The following is a 22420-nucleotide window of genomic DNA, read 5'->3' on the forward strand; positions in this document are numbered from 1 at the left end:
CTGGACCGGAAACAAGCTTCCGAGGACCGGTTTCTTGCATTCCAGCCGTCTTCAGACCGGCTTGCTTGAATCCAGTGGCAAAGTGAGCAAGGGACTCACGTCTGAGCATACCCTGCCACACTTATGGCGGCCAAAAGCGGTACAAAAGGGGTGGTAATGCATGGAGCATCTGAACCAATAAAACTCCCACACCCAGTCAAAAGATCTGGGTTTAATCCATCACCGTTCTTTAGCCCACTCTGCCACCCCAGTTCAGACATGGCTATATGCAAATCAGTCTGACCCTGTGCCTCATGGGAACAGTCCAGCCCGAATTGCCAAGCCATGCCTTCCCTGGACCGGAAACAAGCTTTCAAGGAGTGGTTTCTGGCATTTCAGCCGTCTTCAGCCCGGCTTGCTTGAATCCAGTGGCAAAGTGAGTAAGGGACTCACGTCTGAGCATACCCTGCCACACTTATAACGGCCAAAAGCGGTACAAAAGGGGGTGGTAATGGACGGAGCATCTGAACCAATCAAACACTCACACCCAGTCAAAAGATCTGGGTTTAATCCATCACCGTTCTTTAGTCCACTCTGCCACCCCAGTTCAGACATGGCTATATGCAAATCAGTCTGACCCTGTGCCTCATGGGAACAGTCCAGGCCGAACTGCCAAGCCATGCCTTCCCTGGACCAGAAACAAGCTTCCGAGGACTGGTTTCTGGCATTCCAGCCGTCTTCAGCCCGGCTTGCATGAATCCAGTGGCAAAGTGAGCAAGGGACTCACGTCTTAGCATACCCTGCCACACTATGGCGGCCAAAAGCGGTACAAAAGGGGATGGGAATGGACGGACCATCTGAACCAATCAAACACTCACACCCAGTCAAAAGTTCTGGGTTTAATCCATCACTGTTCGTTAGCCCACTCTGCCACCCCAGTTCAGACATGGCTATATGCAAATCAGTCTGACCCTGTGCCTCATGGGAACAGTCCAGCCTGAACTGTCAAGCCATGCCTTCCCTGGACTGGAAACAAGCTTCAGAGGACCGGTTTCTGGCCTTCCAGCCGTCGTCAGCTCGGCTTGCTTGAATCCAGTGCAAAGTGAGCAAGGGACTCACGTCTGAGCATACCCTGCCACACGTATGGCGGCCAAAAGCGATACAAAAGGGGGTGGTAATGGACGGAGCATCTGAACCAATCAAACACTCACACCCAGTCAAAAGATCTGGGTTTAATCCATCACCGTTCTGTAGCCCACTCTGCCACCCCAGTTCAGACATGGCTCTTTGCAAATCAGTCTGACCCTGTGCCTCATGGGAACAGTCTAGCCCGAACTGCCAAGCCATGCCTTCCCTGGACTGGAAACAAGCTTCCGAGACTGGTTTCTGGCATTTCAGCCGTCTTCAGCCCGGCTTGCTTGAATCCAGTGGCAAAGTGAGCAAGGGACTCACGTCTGAGCATACCCTGCCACACTTATGACCGCCAAAAGCGGTACAAAAGGGGGTGGTAATGGACGGAGCATCTGAACCAATGAAACACTCACACCCATTCAAAAAATCTGGGTTTAATCCATCACCGTTCTTAAGCCTACTCTGCCACCCTAGTTCAGACATGGCTATATGCAAAGCAGTCTGACCCTGTGCCTCATGGGAACAGTCCAGCCCGAACTGCCAATCCATGCCTTCCCTGGACCGGAAACAAGCTTCCGAGGACCGGTTTCTGGCATTCCAGCCGTCTTCAGACCGGCTTGCTTGAATCCAGTGGCAAAGTGAGCAAGGGACTCACGTCTGAGCATACCCTGCCACACTTATGGCGGCCAAAAGCGGTACAAAAGGGGGTGGTAATGCATGGAGCATCTGAACCAATAAAACTCCCACACCCAGTCAAAAGATCTGGGTTTAATCCATCACCGTTCTTTAGCCCACTCTGCCACCCCAGTTCAGACATGGCTATATGCAAATCAGTCTGACCCTGTGCCTCATGGGAACAGTCCAGCCCGAATTGCCAAGCCATGCCTTCCCTGGACCGGAAACAAGCTTTCAAGGAGTGGTTACTGGCATTTCAGCCGTCTTCAGCCCGGCTTGCTTGAATCCAGTGGCAAAGTGAGTAAGGGACTCACGTCTGAGCATACCCTGCCACACTTATAACGGCCAAAAGCGGTACAAAAGGGGGTGGTAATGGACGGAGCATCTGAACCAATCAAACACTCACACCCAGTCAAAAGATCTGGGTTTAATCCATCACCGTTCTTTAGTCCACTCTGCCACCCCAGTTCAGACATGGCTATATGCAAATCAGTCTGACCGTGTGCCTCATGGGAACAGTCCAGGCCGAACTGCCAAGCCATGCCTTCCCTGGACCAGAAACAAGCTTCCGAGGACCTGTTTCTGGCATTCCAGCCGTCTTCAGCCCGGCTTGCATGAATCCAGTGGCAAAGTGAGCAAGGGACTCACGACTTAGCACACCCTGCCACACTTATGGCAGCCAAAAGCGGTACAAAAGGGGGTGGTAAGGGACGGAGCATCTGAACCAAGTAAACACTCACACCTAGTCAAAAGATCTGGGTTTAATCCATCACCGTTCTTTAGCCCACTCTGCCACCCCAGTTCAGACATGGCTATAAGCAAATCAGTCTGACCCTGTGCCTCATGGGAACAGTCCAGCCCGAACTGCCAAGCCATGCCTTCCCTGGACCGGAAACAAGCTTCTGAGGACCGGTTTCTGGCATTCCAGTCATCTACAGCCCAGCTTGCTTGAATCCAGTGGCAAAGTGAGCAAGGGACTCACGACTGAGCATACCCTGCCACACTTATGGCGGCCAAAAGCGGTACAAAAGGGGGTGGTAATGGACGGAGAATCGGAACCAATAAAACACTCACACCCAGTCAAAAGATCTGGGTTTAATCCATCACCGTTCTTAAGCCCACTCTGCCACCCCAGTTCAGACATGGCTATTTGCAAATCAGTCTGACCCTGTGCCTCATGGGAACAGTCCAGCCCGAACTGCCAAGCCATGCCTTCCCTGGACTGGAAACAAGCTTTAGAGGACCGGTTTCTGGCCTTCCAGCCGTCTTCAGCCCGGCTTGCTTGAATCCAGTGGCAAAGTGAGCAAGGGACTCACGTCTGAGCATACCCTGCCACACTTATGGCGGCCAAAAGCGGTACAAAAGGGGGTGGTAATGGACGGAGCATCTGAACTAATGAAACACTCACACCCAGTCAAAAGATCTGGGTTTAATCCATCACCGTTCTTAAGCCCACTCTGCGACCCCAGTTTAGACATGGCTATATGCAAATCAGTCTGACCTTGTGCCTCATGGGAACAGTCCAGCCCGAACTGCCAAGCCATGCCTTCCCTGGACCGGAAACAAGCTTCCGAGGACCGGTTTCTGGCATTCCAGCCGTCTTCAGACCGGCTCGCTTGAATCCAGTGGCAAAGTGAGCAAGGGACTCATGTCTGAGCATACCCTGCCACACTTATGGCGGCCAAAAGCGGTACAAAAGGGGGTGGTAATGGACGGAGCATCTGAACCAATCAAACACTCACACCCAGTCAGAAGATCTGGGTTTAATCCATCACCGTTCTTTAGCCCACTATGCCACCCCAGTTCAGACATGGCTATATGCAAATCAGTCTGACACTATGCCTCATGGGAACAGTCCAGCCCGAACTGCCAAGCCAAGCCTTCCCTGGACCGGAAACAAGCTTCCGAGGACAGGTTTCTGGCATTCCAGCCGTCTTCAGCCCGGCTTGCTTGAATCCAGTGGCAAAGTGAGCAAGGGACTCACGTCTGAACATACCCTGCCACACTTATGGCGGCCAAAAGCGGTACAAAAGGGGGTGGTAATGGACGGAGAATCTGAACCAATGAAACACTCACACCCAGTCAAAAGATCTGGGTTTAATCCATCACCGTTCTTAAGCCCACTCTGCCACCCCAGTTCAGACATGGCTATTTGCAAATCAGTCTGACCCTGTGCCTCATGGGAACAGTCCAGCCCGAACTGCCAAGCCATGCCTTCCCTGGACTGGAAACAAGCTTTAGAGGACCGGTTTCTGGCCTTCCAGCCGTCTTCAGCCCGGCTTGCTTGAATCCAGTGGCAAAGTGAGCAAGGGAGTCACGTCTGAGCATACCCTGCCACACTTATGGCGGCCAAAAGCGGTACAAAAGGGGGTGGTAATGGACGGAGCATCTGAACTAATGAAACACTCACACCCAGTCAAAAGATCTGGGTTTAATCCATCACCGTTCTTAAGCCCACTCTGCGACCCCAGTTTAGACATGGCTATATGCAAATCAGTTTGACCTTGTGCCTCATGGGAACAGTCCAGCCCGAACTGCCAATCCATGCCTTCCCTGGACCGGAAACAAGCTTCCGAGGACCGGTTTCTGGCATTCCAGCCGTCTTCAGACCGGCTCGCTTGAATCCAGTGGCAAAGTGAGCAAGGGACTCACGTCTGAGCATACCCTGCCACACTTATGGCGGCCAAAAGCGGTACAAAAGGGGGTGGTAATGGACGGAGCATCTGAACCAATCAAACACTCACACCCAGTCAGAAGATCTGGGTTTAATCCATCACCGTTCTTTAGCCCACTATGCCACCCCAGTTCAGACATGGCTATATGCAAATCAGTCTGACCCTATGCCTCATGGGAACAGTCCAGCCCGAACTGCCAAGCCAAGCCTTCCCTGGACCGGAAACAAGCTTCCGAGGACAGGTTTCTGGCATTCCAGCCGTCTTCAGCCCGGCTTGCTTGAATCCAGTGGCAAAGTGAGCAAGGGACTCACGTCTGAACATACCCTGCCACACTTATGGCGGCCAAAAGCGGTACAAAAGGGGGTGGCAATGCATGGAGCATCTGAACCAATCAAACTCTCACACCCAGTCAAAAGATCTGGGTTTAATCCATCACCGTTCTTTAGCCCACTCTGCCACCCAGGTCAGACATGGCTATATGCAAATCAGTCGGACCCTGTGCCTCATGGGAACAGTCCAGCCCGAACTGCCAAGCCATGCCTTCCCTGGACCGGAAACAAGCTTCTGAGGACCGGTTTCTGGCCTTCCAGCCGTCTTCAGCCCGGCTTGCTTGAATCCAGTGGCAAAGTGAGCAAGGGACTCACGTCTGAGCATACCCTGCCACACGTATGGCGGCCAAAAGCGGTACAAAAGGGGGTGGTAATGGACGGAGCATCTGAACCAATCAAACACTCACACCCAGTCAAAAGATCTGGGTTTAATCCATCACTGTTCTTTAGCCCACTCTGCCACCACAGTATAGACATGGCTTTATGCAAATCAGTCTGACCCTGTGCCTCATGGGAACAGTCCAGCCCGAACTGCCAAGCCATGCTTTCCCTGGACTGGAAACAAGCTTCCGAGGACCGGTTTCAGGCATTCCAGCCGTCTTCAGCCCGGCTTGCTTGAATCCAGTGGCAAAGTGAGCAAAGGACTCACGTCTGAGCATACCCTGCCACAGTTATGGCGGCCAAAAGCGGTACAAAAGGGGGTGGTAATGGATCGAGCTTCTGAACCAATCAAACACTCACACCCAGTCAAAAGATCAGGGTTAAATCCATCACCGTTCTTTAGCCCACTCTGCCACCCCAGTTGAGACATGGCTATATGCAAATCAGTCTGGCCCTGTGCCTCATGGGAACAGTCCAGCCCGAACTGCCAAGCCATGCCTTCCCTGGACCTGAAACAAGCTTCCGAGGACCGGTTTCTGGCATTCCAGCCTTCTTCAGCCCGGCTTGCTTGAATCCAGTCGCAAAGTGAGCAAGGGACTCACGTCTGAGCATACCCTGCCACACTTATGGCGGCCAAAAGCGGTACAAAAGGGGGTGGTAATGGACGGAGCATCTGAACCAATCAAACACTCACACCCAGTCAAAAGATCTGGGTTTAATCCATCACTGTTCTTGAGCCCACTCTGCCACCCCAGTTCAGACATGGCTATATGCAATTCAGTCTGACCCTGTGCCTCATGGGAACAGTCCAGCCCGAACTGCCAAGCCATGCCTTCCCTGGACCGGAAACAAGCTTCCGAGGCCGGTTCACATTAAGCCAGTGGAAACACTTGTTCTTGAGAGGCCCGGTCTCAACGGTGGAACCCCGCCAATATAGACACATATGGTACAGATGCTGGGGGAAGATCAATACACAGCAGGCTATTTAAAGATGGATCAATGCATGCCTTGTTGCTTGTACTTAGATGCTGGTTACCCGACTTCTGACCCTCCACCCTTTCTGAGCTTCTGCTCAGGGGTCGTGTTCCAATGGCACCACTCGCACTGGACTGCTGTAGGGGATCATTGGGGGTCAGAGTAGGTCGGCTAATGGAAGTCATGGCCTTTGTGGGCCAAGTAGGAAGATTATGACTAGTACTAAAACAGAACTCAGGCCCATTTGTCACAGCAGCCAATCTCATTACCACATCGGCCATCCCAGTATCCCCTTTGGTATGTATCTGAGCCATAGCTGTCTCTAGGTAAGTTAGTCTAATTTTGATCTTGTCCAGTCTATTATAGATGCGAGTACATGACCTAGTGAATAAAAGTTCCAGTTTCTCCCAAATGTCCTCACTCCATGTAGATGGAGATTTCAACCTGGGGCCAGTTACTGATGTAACCACAGGTACTGGAGGGTGTGATTCTTCGATTCTTCAGGATTAGATTTGGAAGTAATCAATGTTACCCCAGGACTTTCTATGACAACATTAGGTTTTTTGACTTTTGCTTTTCTACCCTTTTGCAAACAACAAGAAAAATGCCTACCCACTGCAATTTTTACACAAAATTCAACAGGTCAAAAAAGCGTTTGTCAAGTTTGACGAGGTTTTGTTGTCCCTGAATGGATTGTTGTTCTCCATGAATCTTTCCTCATATTGCGCCATGAAGAGCACTGCCATCTCTGGGGCATAAGGACAGCCCATGGCAGTGCCCTTGACCTGCATAAAGTAGTCTCCATTGAAGCTAAAATAGTTTGTTTTGTTACTCAAAGCATTTTACCAGCAATTGCTGGTTTAAATAAGCGTCATTTATTGACTACACTCCTTTTTGTTCTGAATCTATTACAGTACATTTCATTTGTATGTCCAATTTTTTGATACGCAAATATATCACGTATGGTTTTGTTTAACTGTCTTGTGCGCAATGTAGGATGTTAGCATTCATGTCTTTCTAAGTTTGTTTTGCACTGTTGTTTTGTTGTAAATTAATATGTAAATATATGGATGTATAGTGCCCTTTTTTTGTCCTAAAAATGATTTTTCAAAAATTCAAAGTATATACAAATAGTTGGTACTAATAAATACCTCGTCAAACTTGACAAACGCTTTTTTGACCTGTTAAATTTTGTGTAAAAATTGCAGTGGGTAGGCATTTTTCTTGTTGTTAGCATTTAAATAGGGTCCAGCTTACCCACTTGTCCTTATGGGCCTAACCCCTTAGGTTTTCTACCCTTTTGGGCAACACCCACTCATTTCCTTTTAGGTGCTAATGTTGCTTGCCCTGATTTGGAGTTTCAAGTAGATTTCAGGAGACACTGTCAGAGTACTACATCCGGAGGGATCAATTTGTTCCTCAGAAATATCACCTACAGTTGGATTTGGTAGACCTGCTATGGCTTGCACTGGTTGAGTCCCTCGGTCCTCCCCAATGCCCTCAGATGAGAGAACAGCAGGGCCTCGGAGGGAATTTGGGGACACCACCCAAGCCAGCCTTCCCAATGAAGACCTTTTATTAAGTGCTGGGTTTAGTGACAAACTCCTTTCTGTAAGTTCGATTTCATGTGCTAGGGCCGATGATGCACGTATAATAAATTGGTCAAGCGTGCCCATGATTGAGCCGGTATTTGGCGTTTTTGCGCCCCTTACGGTCTTGGAAGCCATTGCCATGGTATAAATAGAAAAAGCCTTTATTCGCCTCCAATGGCGAAAGTACCTTCTAAAACCGGCCTCTAAAGCGGGTAGACTGGTAAACAAGCAAAAGATTAAGAGGCTGACCTTGGCATAACGATGTTAGAAGAAGGCCCCGTCCCGTCCTCAAACGATGCGCGCACCTGCGCGCGTCCCGTGAAGCGGGAAATGAGCTCAAATATATACCAGCAGGCAGAGGGCGGGAAGAGAACACAGCTGACGGCACTCATGGGCTGCTGGTCCTCGTAGTCCCGTCGTCAATAGGCAGCAACCACCGGAAGCCCAACAAACTGCTGCGAGCGGCTCCCGCGGAGCGGGGGCGCGAGCAGTATTGAAGTGGCAGGCAGAGGGCGGGAAGAGAACACAGCTGACGGCACTCATGGGCTGCTGGTCCTCGCAGTCCCGTCGTCAATAAGCAGCAACCACCGGAATCCCAACAAACTGCTGCGAGCGGCACAATTATAAGCAGATGGTTTCTTGGCAGTACTCAGATCGGGCACAGTCTCAGAAGATGCTGATGGGCAGGAACCACTCAGATAAAGCCTGCCTTACAGTTTAGTCTACTCAACATCACCCATCCAGTGACTAAAGGCACACGCAGCGTCTTCCGACAGCGTCAAACGGTGAACACAGGCTGACCCAGACTGACAGACAGAAGCGGCTGTCATGTTTGCTATGGGCCCGGAGCCCGCCGATTAACCGGAGTTTCGGGACCCGCAAATGCCAAAACACTGTGACAGTAAAGATTCACAATTTTATGGGGCAATGAACAGCTAACAATCTGCTTTTGAGCCAATTCTAAACAGCCGGGGTTATCAATTATCCTTCTTGTAATACAAATTCAAAGTGCAGGCCCTTTATTGAGCCTTCTTGGTAACTATTAGTCGTGAATGGCAGTGGGTAATTTGCGCACTTCCTGCCGTTCATGTATGAAAAAAAAGCTTATCAAAAGTCTACCAATATTAAAAAAGAGCCAGTATAGTCTATGGTTATCAAATCTTCTCTTTGTTATTGTAGTTCATAGTGCAGTCCCTTTACTGAGCCTTCTTGCAAACTACTACCTGTGAATAGCAGTGGCTAATTTGCACACTTACAGCCTTTCTTAGTTTTTACATTATTCATGTTCCACTCAATCAACACATTATCTACACGTACACACACCTACTTGCTGCCTTTCTTGCCTATGGCTATCAACTATTCTATTTCATATTCGTATTGAAACTACAGGCCCTTTATCGAGCCTTTTTGTTGTAACAAGTACCCCAGCCAAAGGCAGTAAAAAATTGCACACTTGCCTTTCTTGGCTGGGGTTATCAATTGTTCGAGAATTTCATATTCTGATACAAACTCATGGCCCTTTATTGAGGCTTTTTGTTGCACCTACGACTCTGGCCGAAGGCAGTGAAAATGTACACACTAACTGCCTTTTTTCGCTAGGGGTTATCAATTATTCGTGAATTTCATATTCTGATACAAACTCGTGGCAATTATTTAGGCTTTTTATTGTACCTACGACTCCGGCTGAAGGCAGTGAAAATGTGCACACTAACTGCCTTTCTTGGCTACAGGTTGTCAATTATTGTTCAATTTCATTTTCTAATTCAAAGTCAAGGACCTTTATCGAACCTTTTTATTGTAGCTAATACACCAGCCGAACAAAGTAGGATATTTACACACTTGCTGCTTTTCTTCACTGGGGTTGTCAATCATTTTAAAAGTACCTACAAGCTTATCAACAATATTTTCTTTGGAAACAAATTTCAAACTAATCGTCTCTGTAAAACTTCTTTGACATGTTCAGTCATTTCTCCAATTCTTATTTCTTGTAGAATAGTTCCATATTCAGGATCATTTCCTTATTGCATATTTGTAATAACTTCCTTTTATTAAAAAATATAACCAAATGTTAACATTACCAATGCTACATTACAGCATTTACTTATGCTACCTATGGAGCATAACAACAAATTACAATACCACAAGATATCTGGAGAAGCTTGTTGTGAAGACTCTTGAAGAAAATGAAACTTCTCATTATTGATGAAATAAACATGGTATCAAACTTAATGCTTGCCTTTGTGCATTTAACAATGCTGCAAACTCTTAAAACAGAGTATCACATATTAGTCTCAATTTATTTAAGACACAGACAATTGTACTATATCCTCAGATTCTGATAACTGTACAAAATAACATTCATCAATGTTTGTGTCGAGTAGCACCTTCAATATACATTGCAGACATCAGGGCTCACAACTTCGCTTCAGCTTTCCTTCTGCATTAATGACAGCATTGAATCCAGCCTTGCTTTACTTAAGGCAGAGACAATTGTACTGTATCCTCACATTCTGTTAACTGTGACAAAATAGAATTCATCGATCTTTCTGTCAACAACTACCTTTAATCTACACTGCGGACAGCTGGGTTCAAAACTTGCATTCACCAATCTTTCTGTCAACAACTACCTTCAATCTACACTGCGGACAGCTGCGTTCACTACTTGCATTGATCAATCTTTGTCTCAACAACTGCCTTCAATCTACACTGCGGATAGCTGGGTTAACAACTTGAATTCAGCTTTCCTTCTACATTAAGGAAGGTATTGTATTCTTGGTTGCTTTCCTTAAGGCAGACACAAGTATACTGTGTCCTCAGGTTAAGCAAACAGTAACAAAATAGCATTCTTCGATCTTTGTCTCAACAACTGCCTTCAATCTACATTGCAGACAGCCGGGTTCACAACTTGATTTCAGTTTCCTTCTACATTAAGGACAGTATTGCATTTAGCCTTGCTTTCCTTAAAGAACATTGCAAAAAACACAGTTGATGGACAGAATGCAGAACAATGTCTTACATTCACCCCAGTACAAAGATCTGGGCCTAAATCCATCATTTTGTTTGCACTCCACACCACCCTAGGTCAGACACTGGCTATATGCAAATCAGCCTTGACCCTGTGCCTCATGGGAACAGTCCAGCCTGAACTACCAAGCCATGTCTTTCCTAGACCGGAATCAAGCATCCAAGGACCGGTTTCTGGCTATCAGCCTTCTTCAGCCTGGATAGCTTGACTCCAGGGATGTGGAGAGCCTGGGACTCACGTCTGAGCATACCCAGCCCACTCGGGGTAAAAATTGCCAAAGACACAGTTGATGGACAGAATGCAGAACAATGTCTTACATTCACCCCAGTACAAAGATCTGGGCCTAAATCCATCATTTTTTTGCACTCCACACCACCCAAGGTCAGACACTGGCTATATGCAAATCAGCCTTGACCATGTGCCTCATGGGAACAGTCCAGCCTGAACTACAAAGCCATGTCTTTCCTAGACTGGAATCAAGCATCCAAGGACCGGTTTCTGGCTATCAGCCTTCTTCAGCCTGGATAGCTTGACTCCAGTGATGTGGAGAGCCAGGGACTCACGTCTGAGCATGCCCAGCCCACTCGGGGTGAAAATTGCAAAAAACACAGTTGATGGACAGAATGCAGAACAATGTCTTAAATTCACCCCAGTACAAAGATCTGGGCCTAAATCCATCATTTTTTTGCACTCCACACCACCCTAGGTCAGACACTGGCTATATGCAATTCAGCCTGGACCCTGTGCCTCATGGGAACAGTCCAGCCTGAACTACCAAGCCATGTCTTTCCTAGACCGGAATCAAGCATCCAAGGACCTGTTTCTGGCTATCAGCCTTCTTCAGCCTGGATAGCTTGACTCCAGTGATGTGGATAGCCTGGGACTCACGTCTGAGCATACCCAGCCCACTCGGGGTGAAAATTGCAAAAAACACAGTTGATGGACAGAATGCAGAACAATGTCTTACATTCACCCCAGTACAAAGATCTGGGCCTAAATCCATCATTTATTTGCACTCCACACCACCCTAGGTAAGACACTGGCTATATGCAAATCAGCCTTGACCCTGTGCCTCATGGGAACAGTCCAGCCTGGACTACCAAGACATGTCTTTCCTAGACCGGAATCAAGCATCCAAGGACCGGTTTCTGGCTATCAGCCTTCTTCAGCCTGGATAGCTTGACTCCAGTGATGTGGAGAGCCTGGGACTCACGTCTGAGCATACCCAGCCCACTCGGGGTGAAAATTGCAAAAAACACAGTTGATGGACAGAATGCAGAACAATGTCTTCCATTCACCCCAGTACAAAGATCTGGGCCTAAATCCATCATGTTTTTGCACTCCACACCACCCTAGGTCAGACACTGGCTATATGCAAATCAGCTTTGACCCTGTGCCTCATGGGAACAGTCCAGCCTGAACTACCAAGCCATGTCTTTCCTAGACCGGAATCAAGCATCCAAGGACCGGTTTCTGGCTCAGCCTTCTTCAGCCTGGATAGCTTGACTCCAATGATATGGAGAGCCTGGGACTCACGTCTGAGCATACCCAGCCCACTCGGGGGGGAAATTGCAAAAAACACAGTTGATGGACAGAATGCAGAACAATGTCTTACATTCACCCCAGTATAAAGATCTGGGCCTAAATCCATCATTTTTTTGCACTCCACACCACCCTAGGTCAGACACTGGCTATATGCAATTCAGCCTTGACCCTGTGCCTCATGGGAACAGTCCAGCCTGAACTACCAAGCCATGTCTTTCTTAGACCGGAATCAAGCATCCAAGGACCTGTTTCTGGCTATCAGCCTTCTTCAGCCTGGATAGCTTGACTCCAGTGATGTGGATAGCCTGGGACTCACGTCTGAGCATACCCAGCCCACTCGGGGTGAAAATTGCAAAAAAACAAAGTTGATGGACAGAATGCAGAACAATGTCTTACATTCACCCCAGTACAAAGATCTGGGCCTAAATCCATCATTTATTTGCACTCCACACCACCCTAGGTAAGACACTGGCTATATGCAAATCAGCCTTGACCCTGTGCCTCATGGGAACAGTCCAGCCTGGACTACCAAGCCATGTCTTTCCTAGACCGGAATCAAGCATCCAAGGACCGGTTTCTGGCTATCAGCCTTCTTCAGCCTGGATAGCTTGACTCCAGTGATGTGGAGAGCCTGGGACTCACGTCTGAGCATACCCAGCCCACTCGGGGTGAAAATTGCAAAAAACACAGTTGATGGACAGAATGCAGAACAATGTCTTCCATTCACCCCAGTACAAAGATCTGGGCCTAAATCCATCATGTTTTTGCACTCCACATCACCCTAGGTCAGACACTGGCTATATGCAAATCAGCCTTGACCCTGTGCCTCATGGGAACAGTCCAGCCTGAACTACCAAGCCATGTCTTTCCTAGACCGGAATCAAGCATCCAAGGACCGGTTTCTGGCTATCAGCCTTCTTCAGCCTGGATAGCTTGACTCCAATGATATGGAGAGCCTGGGACTCACGTCTGAGCATACCCAGCCCACTCGGGGGGAAAATTGCAAAAAACACAGTTGATGGACAGAATGCAGAACAATGTCTTACATTCACCCCAGTACAAAGATCTGGGCCTAAATACATCATTTCTTTGCACTCCACACCACCCTAGGTCAGACACTGGCTATCTGCAAATCAGCCTTGACCCTGGGCCTCATGGGAACAGTCCAGCCTGAACTACCAAGCCATGTCTTTCCTAGACCGGAATCAAGCATCCAAGGACCGTTTTCTGGCTATCAGCCTTCTTCAGCCTTGATAGCTTGACTCCAGTGATGTGGAGAGCCTGGGACTCACGTCTGAGCATACCCAGCCCACTCGGGGTGAAAATTGCAAAAAACACAGTTGATGGACAGAATGCAGAACAATGTCTTACATTCACCCCAGTACAAAGATCTGGGCCTAAATCCATCATTTTTTTGCACTCCACACCACCCTAGGTCAGACACTGGCTATATGCAAATCAGCATTGCCCCTGTGCCTCATGGGAACAGTCCAGCCTGAACTACCAAGCCATGTCTTTCCTAGACCGCAATCAAGCATCCAAGGACCGGTTTCTGGCTATCAGCCTTCTTCAGCCTGGATAGCTTAACTCCAATGATATGGAGAGCCTGGGACCCACGTCTGAGCATACCCAGCCCACTCGGGGGGAAAATTGCAAAAAAAACAGTTGATTGACAGAATGCAGAACAATGTCTTACATTCACCCCAGTACAAAGATCTGGGCCTAAATCCATCATTTTTTTGAACTCCACACCACCCTAGGTCAGACTCTGGCTATATGCAAATCAGCCTTGACCCTGTGCCTCATGGGAACAGTCCAGCCTGAACTACCAAGCCATGTCTTTCCTAGACCGGAATCAAGCATCCAAGGACCGTTTTCTGGCTATCAGCCTTCTTCAGCCTGGATAGATTGACTCCAGTGATGTGGAGAGCCTTGGACTCATGTCTGAGCATACCCAGCCCACTCGGGGTGAAAATTGCAAAAAACACAGTTGATGGACAGAATGCAGAACAATGTCTTACATTCACCCCAGTACAAAGAGCTGGGCCTAAATCCATCATTTCTTTGCACTCCACACCACTCTAGGTCAGACACTGGCTATATGCAAATCAGCCTTGACCCTGTGCCTCATGGGAACAGTCCAGCCTGAACTACCAAGCCATGTCTTCCCTAGACAGGAATCAAGCATCCAAGGACCGGTTTCTGGCTATCAGCCTTCTTCAGCCTGGATAGCTTGACTCCAGTGATGTGGAGAGCCTGGGACTCACGTCTGAGCAAAGAACACACAATTATACTGTATCTTGAGATTCTATTATCTGTGATTAAATGGCATTCATCGACCTTTGTGTCAACAACTGCCTTCAATTCACACTGCGGACAGAAGGGTTCACAATTTCAACTCAGCTTTAGAACTAAAGTATCTTCAATATCTGTCCTTACAACAACCTTCAATATATTCTGCGGTCAGTAAAAATTAAAACTTCATAGCAAGAGCTCCACTACTACACAAAACATTGAATTCAGCCTCGCTTGATTTAAGGTACAGACTAATGGATTTTATGTGTTCCAATTTTGTAAAAGAATTTCACAAATAATATTTATCTATAACTGCTCACTAGAGCTTTCCATCTACACTACGGACAGCTCAGTTCACAACTTCAATTCTGCTTTCCTTCTACATTAAGGACACCATTGTATTAAGCTTTACTTTCCTTAAGACAGACACAATTGTACTGCGTCCTCAGATACTGTTAACTTTTACAACTTGCATTGACCGATCTTTTTGTCAACAACTACCTTCAATTTACACTCCGGACAGCTGCGTTCACTACTTGCATTGACCGATCTTTCTGTCAACAACTACCTTCAATCTACACTGCGGACAGCTGGGTTCACAACTTTAATTCAGCTTTCCTTCTACATTGAGGACAGCATTGCATTATTGCTTGCTTTCCTTAAGGCAGAGACAATTATACTGTATCCTGAGATTCTATTATCTGTGATTAAATGGCATTCATCGACCTTTGAGTCAACAACTGCCTTCAATCTACACTGCGGACAGAAGGGTTCACAACTTCAACTCAGCTTTATAACTAAAATGATCTTCAATATCTGTCCTTACAACAACCTTCAATATATTCTGCGGTCAGTAAAAATTAAAACTTCATAGTAAGAGCTCCACTACTACAGAAAACATTGAATTCAGCCGCGCTTTATTTAAGGTAGAGACTAATGGATTTTATGTCTTCCGATTTTGTAAAAGAATGTCACAAATAGTATTCATCTATAACTGCTCAAAAGAGCTTTCAATCTACAATACGGACAGCTCAGTTCACAACTTCAATTCAGCGTTCCATTTACATTAAGACAACCATTGTATTGAGCTTTACTTTCCTTAAGACAGACACAATTATACTGCGTCCACAGATACTGTTAACTTTTACAACTTGCATTCACAGATCTTTCTGTCAACAACTACCTTCAATCTACAATCCAGACAGCTGGGTTCGCAACTTCAAATCAGCTTTCCTTCTAGATTAAGAACATCATTATTTTCAGCCTTGATTTCCTAAACGCAGAGATAATTATACTGTCTCCTCAGATTCTGTTATCTGTAACTAAATACCATTCTTGAATCTTTGTGTGAACAACTGCCTTCAATCTACACTACGGACAGCCGGGTTCACAACTTGAATTCACCTTTCCTTCTACATAAAGGACAGCATTGCATTCAGCTTTCCTTTCCTTCAGGCAGAGACAATTATACTGTGTCCTCACATTCTGTTAACTGTACAAAATAACATTCATTGATCTTTGTGTCAACAACTGCCTTCAATCTACACTGCGGACAGCTGCGTTCAGACCCTCAAGGTAGCTATCCTTCTACATTAAGGACAGCATTACATTCAACATTATTTTCCTTAACACAGATACAATTCTACTCTGGCCTAATATTCTGTTAACTGTACAAAGTACCATTCATCAATGTTTCTATCGATTAGTACCTTCGATCTACATTACAGACAGCAGGGTTCACAACTTCAATTCAGTTTTCCATGTAAAATTCTCTTCACTATGTGTGCTGAGAACTGCCTTCAATCAATTCTGCGCTCAGTAGAGTTCACAACTAGATACCAAGAGCACCAGCACTACAGAAAACATTCAATACAATCTTGATTTACTTAAAACACAGACAATTGCACAATATCCTCACATTTTCTTAAACTTTGAACACTAGGAAATTCAGCCTTCATTGATTTAATGCAGGCAAAATTCTACTAAATGTGTTTCACATTTTGTTTAAATAAGTGGCAAAAACATTCATCTATGTCTGTTAACAACTGCCTTCAATCCACACTGCACAGGGAACATACAAGCTCACCGCCAAAGATACTACTTACTCAGCGCACCATAAATAATCACAAACAAGAGTGAACACTTTTATGTCACAGTGAGACATACTGTCCCTTTTAAATGGAATTGATTCAGAATTCAATCAACAAAAGACATTACTTCAATTACTATACCTCACCCCGACCACACATCATCACAGGGTACATTCAAGCTCAGCACCAAAGGTATTACTAACTCAGTGCACCACAAATCATCACCATGTCACCGTATTGAATGAGATGACTTATTTAGAAAAAAATACATCATACTTTTTGAAAATATACTTCAACTTACTTCTGTGAATAGACAACCAATATTTATTAGAAAACTTGATTTTAAAGATGTTACTACCAATCCGTGCTGCTTGCACCACACATCATCACACACTCTACAGAACTTTTTTGCATTCGATGCACACTTGCTTCCTTTCTTGGCTGGGATTGTCAATTATTCCTCAATTTCATATTCTGATTGAACGTCAAGGTCCTTTATCGAGCCTTTTTGTTGTACCTACTACCCAGGCCAAAAGCAGTGGGAAATTTTCACACTTGCTGCCTTTCTTGGCTGGGGTTGTAAATTGTCCTTCCTGTAATACAAATTCAAAGTTCAGGCCCTTTAATGAGCCTTCTTGGTAACTATTACTCGTGAATGGCAGTGGGTAATTTGCGCTCTTCCTGCCGTTCATGTATAAACAAAATCTTAAAAGTCTAACAATATTGAAAAAGAGCCAGTATAGTCTATGGTTATGAAAATCTTCTGTTTCTTATTGAAATTCAAACTACAGGTCCTTTGATGAGCCTTCTTAGTAACTACTACCCGTGAATGGCAGTGGGTAATTTGAGCACTTCCTACCGTTCATGTATAAACAAAAGCTTAAAAGCCTAACAATATTAAAAAAGAGCCAGTATAGTCTATGGCTATCAAATCTTCTGTTTGTTATTGTAATTCAAAGTGCAGGCCCTTTATTGAGCCTTCTTGCTAACTACTACCGGTAATGGCAGTGGGTAATTTGGGCACTTTCATATTTTTTACATTATTCATCTACCACTCAATCAACACATCATCATCATCTACACATACACACACCTACCTGCTGCCTTTCTTGGCTATGGTTAACAACTATTCTTCTATTTCATATTTGTATTCAAAGTGCAGGCCCTTTAACGAGCCTTTTTGTTGTAGCTATTACCGGGTTCGAAGACTTTTTCATATAGATACTGCACAGTTTCAAATGATATTGAAATTTTAGTACAAATTAAATCAGAAACTGCTGACGATGAAATTGATCTGAATGACATATCTGATGAGGTTGCATTGGAATGTCAGTTAAATTATGAGATGTTAATAGAATAAATTTATTGTTGAAAAATAAAGCTTTGAGCACTATCTACTAATGTATTTATTGTACTAAAAGTGAACACTTACTGCCTTTCTTGACTAGGATTATCAATTATTGTTCAATTTCATATTCTGATTCAAAGTCAAGGCCCTTTATTGAGCAATTTTGTTGTAGAAGTTTCCACATTTGCAGCCTTTCTTCGCTACAGTTATCAATTATTCTTCTTGAAATTGAAATTCAAACTACAGGCCCTTCATTGACCCTTCTTGTTAACTACTACCCATGAATAGCGGTGGGTAATTTGTACACTTCCGTCCTTTCTTGCGTCCTTTCTACCGCACAGTGTGTGTACTTTCTGCACTAGCTTGCCTCCCTATATGTGGTACCCATTTCTCAGGCTCCCACTGCAGAATCCGACACCCTATCAGTGTAATGGACTGCAAAAACCAAACACCCACTTCCTTACAAGGAAATGGGTAGCTTGCACATCTTCAGCATTTCTTATTTTTCACCTTATTCATCTTCCACTCAATCAACATATCATCCACACATACTCAGACCTACTTGCTGCCTTTCTTCGCTGTGGTTATCAACTATTCTACAATTTTATATTCTGATTCAAACTTGAGGCCCTTTATTGAGCCATTTTGATGTGGCTACTACCCCGCCCAAACGCAGTTAAGAAGTTGCACACTTGCTACCTTACTTGGCTAGGGTTATCAATTATTCTTGAATTTCATGAAGGACACCATTGGATCTACCCTTGCTTTCCTTAACATAGGGACAATTGTACTCTGTCCTCAGATTCTGTTAACTGTACAAAATAGCATTCATCAATATTTGTATCAATTAGTACCTTCGATCTACATTACAGACAGTGGGGTTCACAACTTTAATTCAGTTTTCAATGTAAATTTCTCTTCACTATGTGTGCTTAGAAGTGCCTTCAATCAATTCTCCGCTCAGTACAGTTCACAACAAGATACCAAGAGCGCTAGCACTACAGAAAACATTCAATACAATCTTGATTTACTTTAAACACAGACAATTGGTGTAGAAAATGTACAGGATGAACATTTAGTTATTCTTGTCAATGGCGTTCCTACTAAGAGTAAGACAATATGGCGAGAATTAGTGGATATTAGGAAAGTGAAAAATGCAACGTTCGGTTCTATCTGCTATAAAAAAAATAATATTAAAAAAATCAGTTGGTGCTAGAAAAGAATAAATAACTGTAGAAGATACTGACTTCCCATCTGGACAAATTGAAAAACTGGATGTTTCCATAACTGGAGAAATCTATGAACATTACAGTATTTATCCACTTCATTTTAAAGAAGTGATGGGGAATACTATAGAGTTATTCGAAATGAAAGAAGCATGAAAGAAGCATTACTGTATGCGAAAAAAGCTTGGAAGATCGTTCTTTCCCTCAGTTCCTTCCCACACGAAAAATAGGACGATATGATGACCGACCTGTGCAGATTCCTAAATCTCAATACCGGACATCAATATTATATGCAGAAAATCCAAAATTTCAACAATGTATTCCATATTTGTTCCATCTTTTGTTTTAGAGTGATTTGTCTGGACTTCTTATGCAGAAAACAATATATTGAAAACAGGTGTACATCTGCAAAATGTTTCAGCAAACAAATGTATGCATAAAGTACAGCAGAAAGATAATATTTTGGAATCTCACCTCATTAATCTCATGGCATGTCAGCATTGTAGTAATGAGTACTGGTACCATCATCATGGAGAACTAAAATGTGTGCTAAGGAACTTAGAAACTCCTACATAGTTCCTTACGCTAAGCTCTGCAGACTATGCTTGGGATGATTTGCTTCAATTTCCTGATTACACAAATTCATATGATCATACTCGATGCCATCTAATGCTTCCACAAAATCAGCATTTAAAGTTTAGTTTAGAAAATCACAGCTGATATCTAAAGCATTTATATCTTCCTCTTCATTCTTCCTACTTATAAAAATTATGTTTAGCTCTTCTATGACACTGTTACTTATGTCGAAACCGTCTTTCAAATTCCATACTGAAAATTCTTATGTTGTAGGTCAACATTTGAAACCAGGAAGTGTTGGCGGCCATCTTGTGCCTCTATAGAACCAAGCTGCAATAAAACAGTAAAACAAAGTTGAGAAGTAAGGGAAGGGGCAGGCTAGAAACATTCTGACCCTCTAGGCTTGCTCAGGGGGTCGTACATGGATGTTTAGGCTCTATTTTTATTTCTTTTTTTAAAGAAAAATTGCCGCGTACGTGTACAGAAATCTGTACAATTATGAGCGCGAGCTGCATGCTGTCAACTGTCAACTGTCTGTCAGCACTCCAAACCAGGAATTGTTGGCAGCCATCTTGTTCGTCGCTAGAACCAAGTCACAAGAAAACAGTAAAACAAAGTTATGAAATAAGGAAAGGAGGCAGGGTAGAAACATTCTGACCTTATAGACTTGGATATGGATGTTTAGGGTATATATATAAATATATATATATATATATATATATATATATATATATATATATATATATATATATATATATATATATATATATATATATATATATATATATATATATATATATATATATTACCTACTGGCGGTCGCCAGTAGGTATATATAGTTAGGATTTTTTCTCTATGGGATTTTTGAAAATTCTATGTCTAATAACTTTGGCGTTTGTGGACGGAATTGGCTGAAATTTTCAGGAAAATGGAACATTTTGTTTCTGAGCAGCCCCTGACAATTTGGGGGGGTTTCATCAAGGGGGGGCCGAGAAAAAAGGGGGGTCCCAAAACGCGTTTTTCCCATGTTAATTTCCATAGGGCGGTTGGCCTCACTTTTAGCTCGAACGGCTGAATGGATTTGCACGAAACTTGGCAAAATTGTAGGGACTGTTAGCCCGATGTGCCTTTGCTAGGTATCAATATATGTGCTCCAGTGGATTTTGAGTAATTTAGGTTCAAAAAAAGATATATATCTGGGCGGAGCCTAACCACACATCTGATCTGATTGGCTGTCAGCACTTCATCCAAGAAGTGTTGGCATCCATCTTGGGACCAATATACATGATAGCACCTCATTAAAAAGCATTGTAGTTAATAGAGGGTTTTAGGACTTTAGTTACATTATAAATCATTTGTTGATGGTACCATACTCGTTTTAGGAATTGTGGTGGGTTCTAAGGTGATTTTACCATGTGAAAAAACCTTCTGCTGTGATATCATGAATATTGTTTGAAAGAAAACTAATATCTCATGATTTTCCCACAGTGGTTTGGAAGGGGATCTATAAGCTAAACTGAAAGCATATTTTCTGTAAATTCACATTATCTTTCTCAGTCATGTGAAAATGAAGTCTGACATTCTCAGTAAAACATGTACATCCAACAAGGACAGAGACTGTCAGTTGATTCCTTTGTGTTCTACTGCAGCCTCCTAGAGTGTTCTAAAGAACAACTAGAGCGCTAACAGTCCTACTTATTACAAAGGTATGGCACACCTGAAGCCATCTTGATTGGAATAAAGTGGTAACTCTTAAAACATTTAATTTAAAAAGAAACAACATGAGGGGGTATATTTTGCCATAGAAAGTATGATTAGTGCTGCAGAATGAAAAATTAGGGCACATTTTGAGTGACTTCTCAAATCCTTTTCTATTTCATTAAAACATTCTGACATGCAGTCTCCCAAAATGGCCACCAGAGACAAAAGAGCCCAAATGTAGCCCAAATATCACCCAGATGTAGCCCAAGTATAGCCCAATGACAGAATGTCCCAGAGTGTTCTAAAGAACAACTAGAGCGCTAACAGTCCTACTTATTACAAAGGTATGGCACACCTGAAGCCATCTTGATTGGAATAAAGTGGTAACTCTTAAAACATTTAATTTAAAAAGAAACAACATGAGGGGGTATATTTAGCCATAGAAAGTATGATTAGTGCTGCAGAATGAAAAATTAGGGCACATTTTGAGTGACTTCTCAAATCCTTTTCTATTTCATTAAAACATTCTGACATGCAGTCTCCCAAAATGGCCACCAGAGACAAAAGAGCCCAAATGTAGCCCAAATATCACCCAGATGTAGCCCAAGTATAGCCCAATGACAGAATGCCCCAGAGTGTTCTAAAGAACAACTAGAGCGCTAACAGTCCTACTTATTACAAAGGTATAGCACACCTGGAGCCATCGTGATGGGAATAAAGTGGTAACTCTTAAAACATTTAATTTAAAAAGGAACAAAATGAGGGGGTATATTATGCAATAGAAGGTATTATTAGTGCTGTAGAAAGAAAAATTAGGGCACATTTTGAGTGACTTTTCAAATCCTCTTCTATTTTATTTAAAAATTCTGACATGCAG

Source organism: Lissotriton vulgaris, chromosome 1_1 (genome assembly GCF_964263255.1).
Source record: "Lissotriton vulgaris chromosome 1_1, aLisVul1.2, whole genome shotgun sequence".
Lineage (NCBI taxonomy): Eukaryota > Metazoa > Chordata > Amphibia > Caudata > Salamandridae > Lissotriton > Lissotriton vulgaris.